Source organism: Stegodyphus dumicola, chromosome X2 (genome assembly GCF_044657685.1).
Source record: "Stegodyphus dumicola isolate Sdum_Otavi_A_Nest chromosome X2, ASM4465768v1".
NCBI classification, from domain to species: domain Eukaryota; kingdom Metazoa; phylum Arthropoda; class Arachnida; order Araneae; family Eresidae; genus Stegodyphus; species Stegodyphus dumicola.
Window position 1 is genome coordinate 41,755,791 of NC_140781.1, and position 15,642 is coordinate 41,771,432.

Consider the following 15,642-nt stretch of genomic DNA (forward strand, 5'->3'; position numbering starts at 1 on the left):
AGTTTACAAAATACTAAAAATCAAAAATTATAAAAGTAGTAAATAAAAAAGACACAAATTACAGTAATTATGAATTTGTATCTCGATTTATATTAGAAATATTGCTTAAACTAAAGGAAAAAATATATTTTATTCCCTGTTATATTCACGCGGAGTTGCGTTACCTATGATTGCAAACACTCTTTATTTTACTTTGTTTGATTTTCTTCCTCACCCCCACATATGTAATTTGATAAGTTCATTGAACCTATTATCACATTTATTTGTTATGGTAAATGACAGCATTGACAGCAGGTGGTCGACAGCATTGACAGCAGGTTGGTTGACAGCAAGACTATTCGTGGGAAATTACACAGTTATTGCTCAAAATTTGTAATTTGTATTAAACAAATTCGCCACTTTCTGAAATCAACCCTGCTTACGACTTCCAATTTTTTCTTCAGTTCTTTTGCAAAATGTCTTAAATTAAAAATAATCTATCAAGATGTAACCCCATTCAATGTAATTAAAAACAAACTTGCATTCTGCTCTCTAGTATTCAGCTTAAAGCTTAATTAAAGGTGTTAAAAACTGATATCATTTCAATTTAAAAAGCAGAAGTCCACAAAAAATTCAAAATTTATGTTTCAGACATGAGAAATATTTATTCACATATACGTCGAATATACTATAAAGAGTGTAAAAATTCACCATTTAAAAATTGAATTTTGCTGAAACACAAATCAAGAAGAAATCTTATACATTTTTTTCCTCTTATTAAGCAAAACTAATACAGCTATTTATTTTGCCATTTAAAGAAAAAAATGCTTGTTGTTTATCTGAAAGTGAAAAAGATAAAAAAGAATAAACAGTTTCGGCATATACATTGCAACATATTTTATCATTATTGTTTAGCTTTATTAAATGCAGAATACAGAGATATTAGGAGAGTTGCAGATAAATTTTGCAGTCGAGGTACTACATAATTTTCGATGTAAGAAAAGTCTTTTATTAATGTATGCAAACGGTACATATATTTGTAAAGCAAATTATCTTTACTGAAATTAAATTAACTTAATTTTTGGAAAACAAATGAGACTTTTGAATGGAATCAACGATTCAAACAAATACACCATTAACAATCTTATTTGACTCTGAATTAAATTTTACTAAGAACTGTACCGGTTTGAAATGTTCCGCCTTTCACTTTTATAAGCAGAGTTTTGTTGCTATTGAAAAAGTATACTTTGTTTTTAATTTGTGTTTAAAATCGTTCAAAATTTCAAAATCTGAAGCAGTTTTTACGAGGTAAAACTTGAAGTTGGCGAGAGTTTACAAAATACTAAAAATCAAAAATTATAAAAGTAGTAAATAAAAAAGGCACAAATTACAGTAATTATGAATTTGTATCTCGATTTATATTAGAAATATTGCTTAAACTAAAGGAAAAATTATATTTTATTCCCTGTTATATTCACGCGGAGTTGCGTTACCTATGATTGCAAACACTCTTTATTTTACTTTGTTTGATTTTCTTCCTCACCCCCACATATGTAATTTGATAAGTTCATTGAACCTATTATCACATTTATTTGTTATGGTAAATGACAGCATTGACAGCAGTAACAATTTGAGTCTACAGATAAAGTAAAATTTCTGCAAAAGCTACGTAAGAGCATTGGGAAATTTTTTTATTAATTACAACTGTTAAGAAAGACATTTCTTACTTTTAAATCGCTTAATTTATTTAGCAGCTGCAAATTAATTAAATCCTAAAAACAAAATGGTAAACACTGTTCCGGGAACATAAATTAAACATCTTATGTTTGCGCCGAGGAAACATTTACCAAAGTGTGGGGATGTTATGTCGATAGCAGCATAATGTAGCGTAATGCAGCGGTTTTAAAGTTTTGGGAAGACTTTACTCAGAGCTTTTCTAATTTGAAAATATATGTCGCATAGCTTAGTTACAACATTTGCGTTTGGCAAAATGCAAGTTTCTCCACAAGCTGAACCATTCAGGTTTCAACAGCATCCTCCGCTGTTAACAATGAAGAAATAGCTTAAGTAGTAGAGTGTAATTGAAAATTGCTGTTGAAAGAACGATAAAAATAATTCATGACAATTGATTTTTGCCTGTAATGATTATTAAGTTTTATACAAATTTCCTATGTTTCATAATTTATGCTAACATTTAAGACGGGACTGCAAGGCAAGCCTTTTTGTTTTTCAAAATATTTTCAAAAGATATTTCAGATAGTTGTGATTCTTGCTGATTTATAATCTGCATTGGCTGCTGTTGGTTTTTATTTTTTAAATAAGGTTTTATAGAAGGTTGGATGAAGAAACAATACATTGCGAATTAAAGCTGATAATTTGCCTTACCTTTTTAGATAACAAATCACAAAAAATTAAAAAAATTGGTAAATCAAAATGAAATTTTAGATGACTTCACATTTATTTTTGCATAAATGCTGTTTCAGAAGCCGTTTATAAAATGGCATTTATGCATCACGCGTGATGTTAATGATGCTAAAGTAAAGCTTCGCCAGACATCTAAACCTCTCACGATGAGCAACGAAAACAAGGTACGTAAAGTAAAGGGAGTGTAATTTTAAGCTTTCATTCTTAATAAATAGCAATAATAAAGACCAAAAATTTATTTGAAAAATAGAAACTTTATTTTTTTTTTTTGCATTGTATATACAAGTTAATCAATATAAGTATAAAATTGCAGGGTAATAAAGTAAGATAAAGAAATCCAAATAAATGTAGCAACCACACGCAGATCAAAGAAACCACAAATGTATATCAATGTGAAACAGTCAAAGAGATATTCAAACAATCAATGTCTTTGTTTACTGAAAAATTCAGACGAGAAAATTTATTCCTTCTTTCACATTTACTCATCTGCATTGCAAGTAGTGCCAAAGAAGCAAGCTTGATTGCAGGATCTTCAGACGACTTTCTCTCAACCTGAAATAGGAATAACTTAATGACATAAATGGAAAAAAGAATAATAACAAAATTCAGTTGCTGGATCAAATAATAAAGTAATAACAAGGAATTAACTTATTCAGAGATGAAAGTCTAAATATTTTGTTTCCTTTATAATAATTTATCTACAGACATATATATAAATATTTATGTAAAACAGTTATAAATTCAGAAATCTGAAACTTACCTTTAAAATGCTTTATGCAGTATCCTGAACTCTTCTTGTCTGAGCTAGAAATCGAAATAAGCAATCTTTAAACTTGGGTACAAAGAGCTCGGACTTACCTGCAATGAGATAAAATATGGAAAACCGATAGTATACTAGGAGATTTGTGCTGACGCTAAAACAGAGAAATTCAAAGATCATTTGTAATTTTCAACATATTTTTCAAAACATTTCTATCCACCAGAATCTCATTCATCTTTATGAATATGAGCGGGATCTCATCATTAGATGTATTACGAACATCCATGAATCTTTTTTGAAACTTTCACTGTTTTTAGAATTGACGCCCTTGGCTTCACCTTCATAAGAAGCTTATAGAGAGAAATAAGAGAGCTACATAACCATAAGAGAGATAGATAACCACAAAGTGGTAAACTTTTATTTAAAACTATATAAATAATTCCTTTTATCTTGTTCTATCCTAAAGCGTTAAACCAAACAATTATTTCGTTCCACAGTATTAAATGTACACGATTAAAAATATCGCCTATTATACATCTCTGTTGTTAAGGGGTGAAAATTAATAGAGAAATATTTATATCCTACAAACTCATATAGTAGAAAATCTGTCTTTCCGATTCATCGTAATCGGGCTTCTTTTTCTAATGTATTTCCGCTTCATTTGGGTTGGTTTTAAAAAATTCGAAGCATTTTATCTTTACATGATGAGAAATCACGGTTTGGCGGGAGAACAAAGAAGAAGACAGTTTTACAGCACTTGAAGTTTAAATAAATTGATGAATAAATCGATGAATAAAATTTTGAAAGCAAACTTACCTTGAAAACAAAAATAATACCTTACTTACGCGATTTTCAAAGCTTCATTTTGTAAATTTAAATACCTGCCAAGTCGGAATTATACTGGAAAGTTATATTGGATATTCAAGGAGAATAATAAATGTAGACTTCTGATATACATACGTGAAATGAATATTGGCATATCACTTACTGATTTGTAACATGATTATACAATTTTATTAGATATTTTAGCATAAATAAAACATAGTTATCATTTAATTCCCTCCAAATTCATTTAATTATATTAAGCATATACATGTAATAATAATTATTTCCATAATAGCAACATGCTGAGTGACTTTCCAGGAAATGGTGAATTTCAGAATTATGGCGTCACATTACGTCTGTACTGCCGACTAGTGATATTTTCAAACAGAGCATTTAAGAAACTGTAAAACATGCTTTTTGTTCTTCAAAATATTTCCAGAAAATATTTCAGAGACTTGTGATTCTTGTTGATTTGTAATATGTATTGGCTGCCGTCAGTCAATCTAATGATGTTTAAAAAAAAGGCTGGGCAGAAAAACGGACATTATTGTCTAAAATGGAATTAATTTTGCAATCGTGAAAATAAGGAAATAAATTATCTTTAAAATGAAATTTTTACAATAACCAAACTATTAAAAGTGTATCCATAACGTATTTTTATACAACTTTATTTAAATATGCATTTATATGCATTTCCCACAAAATAGGCCTGACATATGGGGTTTCTTACATTTTACCCTATTTCTCACCTCGATTACAAGGGATTCTTGTTTTATAAATGTTCTCACAAAAGTAACATGTTGTTATTTCCATATTCGTAAATGATGTGATAACGTTCCGTATTTCCATACTAGCTGAAAATAGTAATGCATAGTTATCTCTAGAGTGGTCATTAAATTTCCTATTTCGATGAATGAAATCAAGGTTATTTCCATTTTAATAAAACCAAATTTTTTAATAATTTATAACTATCTATTATGTTAATTACTAAAACGTTCCACTTCTTATTTGTCCGTCTTGTAAGATGAAAAAAATTTAAACTCAAAAGTACTAATTTAAATTTTCTAAGGCCCGCTTTCTGTCTAAAAAATACTAATATAAGAATCTAAAGTGCATCATCTGAAAATGAGTTCGTTTTGTGTTTATGTAATCAATGCTGCAATGCTGCAAACGCTCAGTCAATCAGATCAAAGAAATTTTTGTCTATAAACATCACTGCTACTATTGCGCAAGACCTTTTTTTTACTGCTGTTGGTAACATCTGTGTTCTCATCGCTCTGCTTTGTCTCCATTGTAGGAGAATGTAAGTTTTCAAAATTGTGCGGTTGTATATCGCCCCCGCGATTATATGTGAACCCCTTTAATTATGAAATAAAATTATGCGTTCAAAGGGCACATCTGTCTTCAGAGTGTGATCTTCTTATCTATTCAGCTGTTTAATTCAAATCCTCAAGTTATCTACACCAAAATGTCATATATTATAAATAAATACAAAACAAATGGGTAAGTTCTAATCCAATTATGCACTGTAAGCCGCAACAACTTGTGCAATTTAATAAATTAAATAATTAATTATTTAAACTCAATAATATTTAACTTGGAGTTAGGAGCTGGCAAAAGAAATGAAATAAAAAATGAGAAATATATCAGATATAAAACAAACGTCTCCAGCGTTGTAAATCATTAATTGCATAAATGTAAAATGTGCAAAGATAGAATGTACACTGCGAAAAAAACAAAAAATGGGACAGTTCTATATCTCCCGTTCATTGACGAAAATCAAACTTGCGTTTTCATGTCTCGAAAGCGCGACTTGAAAGCACGTCTCGAAAGCGGATATGTATTAGATTTATATATAGCATTGTTCTAATATAGGTATTTTGACACAAAATCGGACTTTTTCTGAAATAACATACCAATTGTTTTCCATATTTCGATTCTACGACTAAAATGACGCCAAACTACCAAGTTTTGTAAAAATCGCACGAGTAGTTTTTAAAAAATTAGCTCTCAAAATTTTAGCTCCTCAATGTTAATTGAGTTTGGTATATATTAATTAATCCTCTTTTTTATTAAACTTATTTGGATTCTTCCTTTCACATTTCGAAATTTAGGTTCATTCCAAATAAAATTCATCCATTTTTTGTGATTTATTTTTAAAATTTTTATTTTTAAATAATTTTTATAAATTTTTCAAAAACATTTTGACTTAAATCTATAAACGTTTTACCAGCATCTTAAAGTAGACGTATTTCTAAGCATACCTGCAAAAAATTACAGTTTTTTTATTGAAAGTTTCCGAAGATATAAGTAAATTTATATATTGGTGCGTTTTGAAATTTGGCATATTTGTTGAAAGCGATAAAACATCAAATGTGGTTTAGACACTTTGCTAAAATTATTTGGAAGTATAAACGCAGTGTCTTTTTCCGCTCATGCAAATAATGTGAAAAGATAGGAACGAGGTGGCGTTCTTTCCGCTGTGGTATAATAGAAGGGAAAGGAAAATTGGTTGCTATAATATTAAGAAGTTCTCCAAGTGAATTATTTTTGGCGCTAACTGAAAAACATTGCGCCAAAATAAATTTTTGAATTTCTTCGTAAATTTCGCACCAAATTTCACAAAATGTAATATCAAGGCATAATTTGAGTCGTAGAATCGAAATATGGAAAAAAAAATTGGTATGTTATCTCAGAAAAAATCCGATTTTGGGCCAAAATACCTATGTTAGAGCAATGCTATGTATAAATCTAATATATATCCTAAGTCGCGCTTTCGAGACATGAAAAATGCAATTTGAAGTTTGTCAATCGGCCCAATAGAACGGGAGATATAGAACTGGCCCCCTTGATACAATGGATTTAAGAAGATGTATTTATTATTTGTAGAGGCTCTACTTTATTTTTATTACCTTATTTAATTTATTTGAACTTAATTTCTAATTATTTGGCAAAATGTTTTCATTCCACATTAGCCTATTTCTACTGGGCTGAGCAATTTTATAATACGAATAACGACTGCTACAGGATAAAAGTATTTTTGCGATTTCTGCCGCGTATACTACTATTGTGTGTATATTTGTTTAAAGAATTACCTGCTCTAACTGATTGTGTTTATCTAAATCAAATGGAAGGCTTCCATGCTTTTTTTTTTAAATTATCTGGATCTCAGTGCATTTTTTGGTGGGGATTAGTAAGAATTTGGCAAAAATGCCCTTCTTCTTCTATCTTGTATGGGTTGAACTGATGAGGCCAAAAATTGGTTTTTAATTTATCGAAGTTTCAAAATTTAGAATAATTGTGTCGTTATCAGCTCAGAAACAGGCTGTTTCATCTACTTCTCACGTTACACCAACCTCTGAAGACGATGTACCAACAGATATGAATTCTTTCTACGTTTTTTGGTAGTAGCTTTATGATTTTTATATTTACATTTCTTTTGGCATATAACTAATAATTTACAAGGTTGAACACTCAATTTTACATTTTATATTTCTTCACAGTGGTTTATTAATTTTTTTTACTAGCTTCGTACTCCAAGTTGAATATGGAATGGGTAAATAAATATACAGTAATACGGAATGGGTAAATAATGGAATGGGTAAATAAATATACAGTACAGCTTACAGTAAAAATTTACTATGAACCCATTCCTGTAAATAATTATTTATTTAATTTGTTCATATATATGCATATATATGAAACTCAAAGAAGCTAGTAGAAATGTTTCAGGGAATTCTGTTTACGCATCTATCTTCAACTGACTCTAATCCACCAACTACCAAGCGGTAAGATCTCTAAACACTTGTAGTTTGATTCAAGCACAAATCCCTGCGAATGTTCTGGCCTCATGAAAGTTTTCTCGAATTTTTTCCATGTGCAACATGACTATCAGCCAGATTTCCTTAAAACGTTCGTGCAAGTATTCATTCCCTTAGGAAGATAGCTGTCGTGTGCTCTCACCTTAATCAAATAATCTTACCTAACCAACGCATGTCTAGGGATGCCAGGAAGATCTCTGTTACCTCTTGCACTGGCAAGGGAGAACTCTGGTCATCCTTTGGTTTGTTTCTCCTTCATTTCTCCCTCCTTGAGCGATATTTTGGATCTTAAAAAATGTTTCGTGAATCCATCAGACTAGCTTTTCAATACCTCATTTTTAAAAAACGTTACAGGAAGCCTGGATCTGCTGATGTGACACGCCCTACGTTTTATCACATTTGCAATTTCTCGTGCAACCAAATGCCAGGGAGAAGTTTTCAGGTTTGTTTCCCTGCCACAAAGAGCTCTCAGGGTTCAAATGATAGCTTCCTCCCCCCAACACTAGAATTGGATCATAACACCTTATTGCGCATTGTTCCAGCAGTTAGATCCAGTAAAATTAGAGCCAACATAGGTAGTGAATTTAATTTTGTGGATTAGAACCTGAATGGCGAAATTGAAGAAAACAACGAATTTGAATGTGATGCATCAGTTTGAGAAATAGGAATTTCTTAAAGCACCTATAATGAAAAAAAAAAATACTTTGAACTTACAATCAAAATGGCTTGAACTTCTGGCATCTTAACATAGTATGGAAGCAACTACTGGCTTTTGTTTAAAATCTTTATTAAGCAACAACTGTGTTTGCGCGGACATTATTTATATGCATACACATATATATATGTATATATCAAAAATTGAATTAGTTAATTGAAATACATTGATCGAAATAGATTTCATAATATTTCCTAATACTAGCTGCAAAGTAATATAATAATAATTTATTTACTAATGGAACATTGAATATTTAAGGAGATAATATACTCATATTCCATTAGTAAATAAATTATATATATTATATCTATTTCACTTTCTCTTTCATATACTAATTACTAAATATTGATACAAAAATAGAATCGGTATCTTTGGAAGTTTCTTTTAACTAATAAAGTAAATTAAGCAGGGAAAACTAAAAATTGCTACATCAGCCAGCATTTTTCACTTTTGACAAGCCATTTGCTACTTTTATTTTTTCCCAAGAATAAATGCTACATTTTCGTAAACAAAAACGTAAATTTTTGCGTTTAGAATATTCTCCTTCTCTTTTGTTGTGTATTTAATCTGAACATACGACTACCGATTAATCTGAAACGAGAAATATGAGCCTCATAAACGCTGAAACGAGCTCCATTAATCTAAAAATTCTGAATGTAGGAACTTCAGTAAATTCCAGAGAGTAATAAGGTGTCCATATTATATCCAGTGACGATAAACCTGCTCATTTTCTGAAATAATTCTTACTTTTATTCGTAGGCATCAAATAAATTTTTATTCTCGTCAGAGACAAAAATTTATATTTTCATGCTTTCACCATTCAGCAGTGATAATAGACTAACTCTGAAGACGTTTTGCACTAGTATAAACGAAGTCTCAATTACTGAAAAACATGCAAATGAAGAGAACACCCAGGGAAGACGTGTTTTCCCCTACCACCAGCCTCTCATGAGGACTTTCGTCTCGCCGTCCATTTAGCCCATTGGGTGCCCCTGCCGCACATATACTCTACATTGACAAACAACCATGCATTCTCCGGGATTCGAACTCGGCCCCTTCGGTACAGTAGTCAGAGTCATTAACCACTATCTCGGTAAGGCGGCGTTGGTTTATTTAATTATGGCAAAGCACTCAAGGCCTATATAACTTAAGGCAAGGGATGCCTTTGTGGAGAATTTTTCTAAGAAAAATTGGCTCGCATACATGTTACGCATGGGGAAAGCCACAAAAACATCCATGCAGCCAGCCCGTTCGCCAGGATTACCAGTGATTGACAACTTCACGGCCCGGCCACTGAGTTAAAAAGGTGCATTAAAATTGTATATAGCTCTTCGTTCTGTAAACAATAACTATTTTTTAAGGTTTCCGTTGTTAAAAACTTGAGCGCGTGTGTATACGCCACATGTTAATTTTTCGTATTACAATGATATAAAATTACAACAAAATATTATGTTCAGGATCTTCAGAGACGATCAGGTTGTAAGGATCTTAAGTTTTACTAACGTTTATTTTATTTTAAATCTTTACTATCACTTCTTATTTTCTACTTCCAGCCAGAATTATAAGCGTAAGGTTTTTATGCAAAGTTTGTCTGGCGAACGCCAAGTATTTAAGTTGTGGCTTTTTGCCAAGCGAGAGAGAGGAAGCAGTGAATCGAAGCAGGCCGCTTACCTTAGAAGTTAAGCAGTTGCTGGTTGCCTTCCAGGCCAGAGGTTTTAATCCTCTTGATAATTTTTAAACGTATTGTAGTGTTCACAGTTCTCTGTACTACATACGCTTCCTGTTAATATAAGGCCAATCTTCCACGTTTATTATTTTAAAGTTAAATTAGAGTTTAGTTTTATTTTTATACTTTTACGTTTTGACCCCAAGTAGCGGGTCGGTGTATTCCGAAGTAAGGAAGTCATTGTAAATAGAGAAAAAAGAGGGTTTTGTATACCCTTCTTGTGCATCCTCTTTACTTCCCGGAGTTTTGAACATAGCTTTAGTAAGCTCTCTGTTCCGAGTCAGGTCCTTGCATGTTTCCGAAGAAGGTTAGAAGGAACATTGACCCTGATAGTGGCGCCCAACGAAGAAGAATAACCATGGCCGAGTTTCAAGAAGAACCTGTGCTGCCTGCAGAAACGGCTCAGAATCCAGAAATGCCAGCTGCCGCCCTGGAAGGATTTGGTTACATCGTCCAGACCATGCGCGCTTCGATGAAACCAGAAGCAACATTTAATGGAAACTCACCGGTAACCAGTTTTTTGGAAAAATTGGATGACCACTTCATGCTCTACCCCGTGCACGAGTTTCAAAAAGTTACCTTAGCTACCAGCGCTTTGAGGGGCCAAGCGCTTAACTGGTTCAAATCTATAGGCAGAAGTCTCTTGGGTCAAGCAGGAAGTCCCACCTATACTTACGAAAATTTCAAGACTGCCCCACTAAAAGCCTTCCCTGTTGTAAGGGATCGTGCGAAATTAGAAACGGAACTTTTTAGTATATATCAACAAAGAATCGAAAACCTCTCAATCTTTATTTTAAGAAAAATTCACGTCTTCAAACTCTTGTATGGAAACCGTCCGGATCCTGAAATAATTCAAGTGATTTTGCCGAGGTTACTGCCCCAAGTACAAGACTTTATTGAATTAAGAAATCCGACTACACTGGAAAAGTTATTTGAGCTAGCAATCCAGTTTGAAAGTAGAAGAACGGCGGACGTCGAAAGAAGACGCCAATATCAACAGCGAAACCAATTTGGTGCGCCAAGACTACAGCAAACTCAAACACACGGCTACGGAAGCAAAGCGAATCAGTGGGCAAGGAAACCCGAACATTCAAAAACAGCCGGCGAACGTCGACAGTTCAATAGCAATCCAGGAAAAAAGTCTCAAGGCCAGGGGAAAAAGAAGGAAAGCACGGAAATGAAAAATAATTTAAACTAAAACGGATTTCTGCTGACGGGAGGGTGCGGAAATCCGAAGGCCAAGAAAACCCCTCTTCCTACAAGTTAAATACAGTAATGGTGAAAAATTTGACTCTTCCGAAGATTGAAGTGTTGGTGAATAATATCCCAGCCACCGCACTCCTGGATACAGGCGCGCAGTGTTCCTGTGTGGCAGAAGATTTTTTTAGGAAGTATTTTCGTAAATATCGCATATATAATTCGGATAATGTAATTCGGATAATAATAATGAAGGACAGTGTTAGCTGCGCAAGGAGAAAAATGTAAGTGCATAGGTAAAGTACCGTTGTATATCCGTATCAAGGACGAACAAGTAAAGGTGATGTTTTTTATAGTAAAGAATCTGCAAGCACATATAATCTTAGGGATAGATTTTCCTTCAGACGCACAAGCAACACTGGATTTTAATGAAGCGTCCCTTAAGCTGACAATGAAACCAGTTCAGGCAGAAAAGGCTGAACCGCCGATGTTAAAACTTGACCACCTCCCTAATGACGAGCAAGGAAGAATCCGACAAGTGGTAAGTGAATTTGCTTCATTATTTAGTGATATTCCAGGATTTACTCAGGTTACTAACCATAGTATTGACACCGGAGATGCAATGCCAGTTCGCCAAAAACCATACCGGTATGATAAGAATAAGGAAAAAATTATAGAATGGCATATTACCGATATGCTACGTAAAAAGATCATAACGCCCATCTCAAGTAGTTATGCTAGCCCGGTGGTTTTATGTAAGAAAAATAATGACTATCCTTTGACGCATCTAAAAAGGTGGAGATTCGCTATTGATTACCGTAAATTAAACTCCATAACTAAATATCCGGTATATCCGTTACCGATCTTTGAAGAAATTCTAAGGAACATAAAATCAACCAAATTTATGACGACTTTAGACTTAACGACTGGTTATTTTTAAATAGGGGTTAGGCCTGAGGACGTGCCTAAGACTGCTTTTATAACCAAGTCTGGCACTTATGCATTTTTGCGTATGCCGTTTGGCCTTTCAGGGGCCCCGGCAACATTTCAGCGATGTATGGACATTGGGCTAAGGCCTGTTCTTGGAAAGTCCGCATTTATCTATTTAGACGATATCATTATTACTAGTGATAATCTGGACCAACATGTACAGGATTTAAGACAGGTGTTTTCATTATTAAATGAGGCCGGTCTAAAAGTTAATGTCGAAAAGTGCAAATTTGCAGCCCCTGAATTAAAATACTTAGGTTACAAAGTATCTCAGAAAGGAATCGAGACAGACGAATCAAAAATAATCGCTGTGCAAAAGTATCCGCCGCCAAATACGGCGAAGAAGCTCTCTTCTTTTCTAGGACTTTGTTCATATTATAGGTCCTTTATAAAAGATTTTGCAGCTATTGCTGAAACATTGTTAAAATTAAAAAGGAAAAAGGCAAGATTCTCGTGGACGGCCGAAGCCAATAGTGCTTTCGAAAAATTAAAGCAAGCATTAACGCAAGCCCCTGTTTTGAAATTTCCTGAGAACGATGAGAATTTAGAAAGCTCAGCGAATGCTTCGGATTATGCGGTAGGAGCGGTACTTTCGCAAAATCAGCAGCCCGTGGCATTTTTTAGCCGAACTTTAAATCAAACACAAAGAAACTATTCCGCGACCTAGAGAGAGGCACTTGCAGTTCTGTTAGCAGTGCGAAAGTTCCGAGTCTATTTTGGAAAGGCGCCGATAACAGTGTACTCTGATCATGCGGCGGTAACTAGATTGTACTCAGGGAAAAATTTATCCCCAAGGTTAATAAGATGGGCACTCAAGCTGCAAGAATATAATCTGGTAATCAAGCATACCCCCGGAAAGGAAAATATCGTAGCAGATGCCCTATCAAGAATTAAAATAGATGAACAAGGTAATACCGTAAAGGTGGCAATGCTCACAGCATGTACAATAAATTCCCGAGAAACTGTAATAACCGAACTGGGTAAGGATCCTGAGTTTGAAAGCATTTATGAGTATTTAAAGGATCCTGAAAATTTTAGCCACCAAGATATTGTGGCGATAAGAAATAGGGCGGCCCATTACGAACTAATAGATGGTCTATTATTCTATACAAAAACTACGAATTCCAACAACGAATTTCGACCTGTTATCCCAGCTAGTCTTAGATTAAATATCCTGCAGGAGCTCCATGACAGCCCTTTAGCTTCTCATGCTGGTATTCGAAAAACTATCCAACGCGTACGCGAGGCAGTCTACTTTCCTGAACTGCAAAAGTTAACAAACAAGGGCGTATGTCCAGTCCTGCCCAACATGTCAAGCAGTTAATTATATTAATTTCCGCCCGGCCGGGTATCTAAATAGTATTAAATCCAAATTTCCAAATGAAATAATTGGCATCGATTTATTGGGCCCTTTCCCAAAAAGTCAGTTAAATAAAAGTCGCTATCTCCTTGTTATGGTTGATCATTTTAGTAAATGGACCGAAATTGTTCCCTTAAAACGAGCCTCCGCGAAATTAGTTACTGATTCTATTTTAAATAAATATATTTTAAAATACGGGGCGCCCCTAAAAGTTATATCGGATAATGGTCCTCAATTTGTAAGTAATGTATTTGAAGACATGTGCCAAAAACTGGACATACGTCATTTAAAAATGGTCCCGTTTCGGCCGCAATCAAATATAGCGGAACGGGTCAATATAAATATAGTGAAAAGTATCCGTAGTTATGTTAAGAATTTTCATAAAAGCTGGGATAACTATGTCAATGAATTTGCTTCCGCCCTTAGGACCGCAAAACATGATACAACGGGCAAAACTCCTGCTGAGTTATTTCTAAGCAGAAAGATTATGACGCCGTTAGATAAATTATTTTATGTGCAACAAAGAGCCCCAGAATTTAAAATGGGTGATATAGAAAAACTAATTAAGGAAGCAAAGAAGAATACGGAAGTAGCACAAAGAAAACAGAAGGTCTATTATGATTTGAAACGACGGGAAGTAACTTATAAAGTAGGGGATGAAGTTTTAAAAATTAAGCATTCACTTTCTTCAGCACCAGAAGATAAGACTGCCAAATTTTTTCCACGATTTGAAGGACCATATGTTATAGTAAAAATAACTCACGCTGTAGTAGTGTTAAAAGCCAGAAATGGTGAAACCTGCTCCGCAAACATTGATCAAATCAAACCCTACTTCGATCGTAATAAAATGCAAATATTTTCAGATCTTTTGCAGGATCCGGTACGGCAGACACTGCAGGCACAAGCTGCAGAGGTGGAAAAACGACAAGTACAAGGGCAAGCCATTAAGAGGCAGGAGCAAGTGAAAAGAAAATTTCCCCGCGGAAAAATTGAAGGTTGCAAGAAAAAGAAGACGTTCCACCGTCCAGAAAAGAGAGTTCACGAACACCCCCAGAATGAAGAAGGGAGAAGGACGACGTATGTGAAGAGAAGCAGGAGAAATGACGGCAACTATAACCCGGCTCTAAAACGGAAGATCTACTCATCCGACAGGACTCTCCGCAGCAAATGCCGCCGAACTGCGGAAGGGCCATCAACGGCGGAGGAAAAGTTACAAGGAAAATTTGAACGGCCAGCAACGAGGTCCAAGCAGGAACACGAAAGAAGGTTCCCGGTTCCGCCAAGACCAGCTGCCATCAAACGGCCAAGACCACAAGCAGAGGAGAAAAAGAAGGTATTCAAGGGTGACCGAACTGGTGAAAAAAGGAAGCTTCCAGAGGAAGGCACTGAAGGGCGAGCCCGTACAAGAAGGAGGATAAATCAAACTACTATCTGCAATACCTTTAAGGACTGGGCCCAGAAAAGGATGTCCGAATATCACAAAGATAAGTAAAATTTTATGTTACTTTGCAAACTTAAGTTAATCTTTCATTCTTACTGCAAGTGGCAGATTTCAAGAAGTTTTACCTCATGCGAGGTCTACCTTTATCGCCAAAAGGGCGAGAAATGAGTTGTTACCGATTTTGGTATTATGTTTTTCAATTACTCGCGCGTAAAACTAAAGTTGATGTATAATAGCGTTGTGGAAAGACTTAAATATTGTAAAAAGTTATTGTATAAATTTTATTTAAAACATTCTAGCAAGAACAAAGTTTTAGTCTGAAAGACTTTTTGAAATGTAGTATTTCAATGTAGAAAGAATTGGCACTTGCTTTGAAAAGAACAGAAGTTAACAATGTACTACTA

At 34.1% G+C, this 15,642-nt stretch overlaps 1 protein-coding gene and 1 long non-coding RNA gene across 7 annotated transcripts in view; both read right to left on the reverse strand.

Annotated features, from left to right (window-relative positions):
- Positions 1-15,642, reverse strand: part of LOC118183197 (uncharacterized) — a 509,384-nt gene that overhangs the window by 332,632 nt on the left and 161,110 nt on the right. The window lies entirely within an intron of this gene.
- Positions 2,638-15,642, reverse strand: part of LOC118183196 (uncharacterized) — a 44,641-nt gene continuing 31,636 nt past the window's right edge. Inside the window, exon 2 of the long non-coding RNA XR_015039070.1 lies at positions 2,638-2,955. This is a non-coding gene — a long non-coding RNA (uncharacterized LOC118183196). The remainder of the gene's footprint in view (positions 2,956-15,642) is intronic.